Consider the following 6029-nt stretch of genomic DNA (forward strand, 5'->3'; position numbering starts at 1 on the left):
GCTCTCTCTCTACATGTAACATGTCCTCTGCATAGCATGGCATTCTCACATGACCAGTTTCCAAGACAGTGTTTCAAGTAGCAAAACTACAAGCTTAAGATCTTAAGACCCAATTTTGCACTCGACACCCCTTTTGTTGCATTCCATTGTATCAGGATAGTTCATAGGGACAGCCCAGATTCAAGGCAACGAGAAATGGAATCTACCTCTCTATATGAGGTGTGGCAATACATTTGCAGACATTTTTAAAAAGATCTATTTATTTGGGGCGGGGGGGGTGCCTGGTGGCATCTGCCTTTGGCTCAGGTCATTGTTCTGGGGTCCTGGGATCGAGCCCCATTCCCGGCTCCCTGCTCAGCAGGGAGTCCGCTTCTCCCTCTATCTCTGCCATTCTCCCTGCTGTCCTCTCTCTCAGATAAATAAATAAAATCTTTTTTTAAAAAAAGATCTTACTTATTTGGGTGCCTGGGTGGCTCACTTGGTTAAGTATCTGACTCTTAATTGGGGCTCAAGTCATGATCTCAGGGTTGTTAAATTGAGCTCTGTGTTAGGCTCCCACTCAGTGGGGAGTCTGCATAAAAGACAAACAGAAACTAAAGGAGTTCATGACCACTAAACCAGTCCTGCAAGAAATATTAAGTGAGACCTTGAGTAGGGAAAAAAAGAGCAAAAGCAACAAAGACTAGGACGGACCAGAGAACATCACCAGAAACACCAACTCTACAGGTAAAACAATGGCACTAAATTCATATTTCTCAATAATCACTCGGAATGTAAACAGACCAAATGCTCTAATCAAAAGACAGAATGAATAAAAAAGCAACATCCATCTAAATGCTGCCTATGAGACACTCGTTTTAGACCTAAAGTCACCCACAGACTGAAAGTGAGGGGATGGAGAACTATCTAGCATGCTAACAGGTGTCAAAAGAAAGCCAAAGTAGCCATACTTATAGCAGACAAACTAGATTTTAAAACAAAGACTATACAAGAAATGAAGGAGGGCATTTTATCATAATGAAGGCGTTGATCCATCAAGATCTACCCATTGTAAATATTTATTCCCCCCCTACCAGGGAGCACCCTAATATATAAATCAATTAATAACAAACATAAAGTAACTCATTGATGATAATACAATCATAGTAGGAGACTCTAACATCCCAACTACACCAATGGACAGATCACCTAAGCAGAAAATCAGCAAGGAAACAATGGCTTTAAAGGACCCACTGCACCAGATAGATTGAACAGATATATTCAGAACATCTCATCCTACAACAGCAGAGTACACATTCTTCTCAAGTGCACATGGAACGTTTTCCGGAACAGATCACACACTGGGTCACAAACCAGCCCTCAACGAGGACAAAAGGATTGAGATCATACCATGCATATTTTCAGACTGCAACACCATGAAAATGGAAGTCAACCACAAGAAAAAATTTGCAAAGACCTCAAATGCATGCAGGTTAAAGAACATCCTATGAAAGAATGAATGGGTTAACCAGGAAATTAAAGAAGACATTTAAAAAACACATGGAAGCAAAGGAAATTGAAAGCACACCAGTCCAAAACCTTTGGGATGCAGCAAAGACAGTCCTAAGAGGGAATTTTATTGCATTACAGGCCTACCTCAAGAAGCAAGAAAAGCCTCAAGAAACAACCTAAACTTACACTTAAAGGAGCTAGAAAAGGAACAGCAAATAACACCTAGAGCCAGCAGAAGAAGGGAAATAATAAACATTAAAGCAGAAATCAATAATACAGAAACAAGCAAACCAGCAGAACAGATTAAGAAAACTAAGAGCTGGTTCTTCAAAAGAATTCATGAAATTGATAAGCCCCTACCAGACATACCAAAAAGAAAAGAGGAGGGAGCCAAATAGATAAAACCACAAATGACAGAGCAGAGATCACAACCAACACCGCAGAAATACAAACAATGACAAGAGAATATTATGAAAAATTATATGCCAACAAACTGGGCAATCTGGAGGAAATGGACAAATTCCTAGAAATTCACAAACTACCCAAACTGAAATAGGAAGAAATAGAAAACTTCAACAGACTGATAACCAGCAAAGAAATTGAATCAGAAATCAAAAAATTCCCAAAAAAACAAAAGTCCAGGGCCGATAACTTCCCAGGAGAATTCTACCAAACATTTAAAGGAGAGTTAATACCTATTCTACTCAAAGTATTCCAAAAATAGAAAAGAAAGGAGGAGCGCCTGGGTGGCTCAATCATTAAGCGTCTGCCTTCAGCTCAGTGTTCTGGGATCAAGCCCCGCATTGGGCTCCCTGCTCAGCCTGGGGGAAAGCTGAGAGCCTTTCCCCTATGGTGAGGAACAAGACAAGGATGTCCACTCTCACCATCACTATTTAACATAGTACTGCAAGTCTTAGCCTCAGTAATCAGACAACACAAAGAAATAAAAGGCATCTGAATTGGCAAGGAAGAGGTCAAACTTTCACTATTTGCAGACAGTATGATACTCTATGTAGAAAACCTGAAGGACTGCACCGAACATGGCTAGAAGTTATATGTGAATTCACCAAAGTAGCAGGATACAAAATCAATGTGCAGAAATCTGTTGCATTTCTATACACCAAAAACAAAGAAGCAGCAAAAGAAATCAAGGAATCAACCCCCTTTGCCAGGGCACCCAGAACAATAAGATACCAGGAGTAAACCTATCTAAAGAGGTAAACTAGCTATTTACCCAAAGGATACAAAAATACAGATTCAAAGGGAAACATACACCCCAATGTTTATAGCATCATTATCAACAATAGTCACACTATGGAGGGAGCCCAAATGCCAATTGCCTAATGAATGGATAAAGAAGACTGGTGTGTGTGTGTGTGTGTGTGTGTGTGTGTAATGGAGTATTACTCAGCCATCAAAAAGAATGAAATCTTGCCATTTGCAACAACATGAATGGAGCTAGAGTGTATTATGCTAAGTGAAATAAGTCAGAGAAAGATAAATACCACGTGATTTCATTCATATGTGGAATTTGAGAAACAAAACAGATGAACCTATGGGAGGGAGAAAAAAAGAGAGAAAGAGAGGGAAACAAACCATAAAAGACTCTTAGAGAACAAACTGAAGGTTGATGGTTGGAGGTGGGTGGGGGATGGGCTAGATGGGTGATGAGTATTAAAGAGGGCACTTTTTGTGATGAGCACTGGGTGTTGTTTGTAAGTGATGTCTCACTGAACTCTACTCCCAAAACCAATTTTGCACTGTATTAACTAAATTTAAATTTAAAAAAAGAGAAAAAAGCTACATGATCCAAAAAAAAAAAAGAAAAGAAGGAGGAGAAGGAGGAGGGGGGTGAGGGGAGGAGGGGGAGGAGGAGGAGGAGGAGAAAAGAAAAAGAAGCTATAGGATATCATTATGGGTGTCACGTTGGCATACAGGCTGTAGTTGCTCCCAAGTGCTCAGCATGCCACATGCACATCTCAGATCGTGCAGTCAGAGTAGAGAACCTGCATACAACCTCCCCGTCACCTAGAGAACTTTGCCTAGGACAGGATGCCAGGCAGACCTTCTGAGTCCTCTTTTATTTATGAGGAATTTGAACTGAGAGTCATGTAAGGTCATAGGCCTTAATTTATTTACACTTGACTAAAGTAGAGGTCACACAATAGAAGAACTGCTACTAAACCGGCATTATATTGAGTACTTTATTTTCGGCTTAACCACTTACCAATATTCATTGACATTGTCCCCATTTTCACTCACTTGCTATGTGTCTAAAAGTGGTTTCTGTTCATATTGTAAAAAGTCTAATTTTCAACTGCTTATACATGTGTGGTATGATAGAGTTAAAGTCTCTATGCTTACCTGGGTTACATCCAAGCATTTATACATTGACTAAACTATCATTGAACTCTTTAAGTCTTCACAATGTAGAAATCCAGGCCAAAGGTTTTCATGGTATTATGGAGATCAGTATATATATAGTTTTCAAGAGTTTCACAATGCCTCTCATTAGCAGGTATTATACACTGTGTAGTTAGTTATATATATACACTGTGTTGGCTGTATAGATATATATATATATATACTGTGTCCATTTTACATATACTGTGTAGTTACATATACATACTGTGTCAAGTCTATATGTATATACACACATACATCACATACATTGATACACACACACACAGAGTAGTAATCATTCAAGCTGAAGTACATTAGGTGATACATCAGACCATCTTCAAACTACAATGATTTTTAAAACAGAAATAGCTTTCCAGAAGTGTTTTTCTTCAACCAAAGTGGAAAATATGTTTATATATATATATATATACATATTTCTGTGATTATAAAAATAATTAAGTCATTGAAAAGAAATTCATAATGTACATAAAAGTATAAAAACAAAATATAACCTCTAATCGTTTGAAACTAGCAAAACAATGTATGGAATACACTTTGTTGTAAAACATATTGCTGAGTTAGAAACACTGTTAATTTTGGATTATATATTCTTTTGGGAATATATATTTATTTATATATTATTGATTTATACGTTTTTTTTCCAGGAACAGAATATTATACACACCATGAATTATTCTTAATTGACATTTCCAAATTTATGTACAAACAATAAATTTATTGGAAAGCAGTTTGGAGGATGCACAAGAAATTCAGTTCTTCTATATACAAAGTTCACAAAACATTCAATTGTCCCTGACACTCTTTTTAGTTCCCTGGAATAAACGATAGACGGTATTGATCATAAGAAAAAGCAGCTGATTTCTCAGCATTAGACCAATTTCAAAGTAGCCCTGCCCTACTGTCACTTTCAGTCTCAGCTATATTAATAGAAAATAAAGTTTTAAACTTTGCCTTGAAATTGGAACCACTTTTACATTCATGGAGAAAGGAGTAACTCTGGACCTTATCAACTATAAGAAAGTTATCAAACAGAAATTTAAGGAGACAAGAGGAAAGACACACAGAATCAATGAGTTATCATCTCCCAGATTAGAGTGGAATATCAAACTCTTTCGACACACTGATCAGTCATTTTAGGATCTGAAACTATTTTCTTTTGGCTTGGGTAAGAATTCTAATTTATACCACGCTTTAAACTGTCCAGTGATCCCCCAAGTGTCCCAATTTTATTAGATAACTTTGATATAGAAGAGGTAGCAGTTTGAAGCATGTTTGTTTTCTTTTGCTTTGTGATTAAGATTGATAATTAAAGATCTCAAGGCCCTTATATTAATATAAGGACTTCTAAGAGAAAATTTTTTAACTTTTCAATTAAAGTATAACATAGAAACTGTAAAATGTTCAGCTAAAAAGTGTATAGTCAGTGAAATATCACAAAATGAACATATCTCTATAATTATTACCCAGATCAAGAAAACAAAGACCATTTTTTCCAAAAAAAAGGTAACATTCACAAGTTATGGGGATTAGGGCATGGATATAACTTTGATAGGCCGTTTTTTAAATATATACCACTATTCTAGTCTGAATGGGCACTTAAGATATTACAGTAGCTATATTATAAATACTTCTGCTAATGATTATTCTGCTTTGTTGGGTAGATGCATACATGTCCATTGGATGTATAATTAGGAGTGAAATGGGCAGGCAACTGGCTACTTAGTTCAACTTTAGTAGATGATTCCAAACACTTTTTAAAAATGACTTTAAATCATCCTCAAAATTATAACGATTTCTGATAGGAATCTATTTAAAGCACCCCCACACACACCAGCCAAGTTTACAGACAAAACTCATAGGTTTCTGTACTTGGCCCTAACTCTTTGTTTTTCTAGGTCATGGTGCCCTCCATTCTTAGAAAGTAGACCCCAACTACAAAACATATTCTTCTCTAGCCTGACCACAACCCACAACCCAGACGAGCCCCAGACAGAGCCCTCAAAAAAAAAAACAACAAAACCAGCCACCTCCTTCTCTACCTGGCCAAGAATCGACCCCTCCCCACACCCCAGCCCTGGACACAACTGCAACCCGCTCACATCCTGCAAAACCCC

This window comes from Ursus maritimus, unplaced genomic scaffold, assembly GCF_017311325.1.
Source record: "Ursus maritimus isolate PB19 unplaced genomic scaffold, ASM1731132v1 scaffold_12, whole genome shotgun sequence".
Taxonomy (NCBI): domain Eukaryota; kingdom Metazoa; phylum Chordata; class Mammalia; order Carnivora; family Ursidae; genus Ursus; species Ursus maritimus.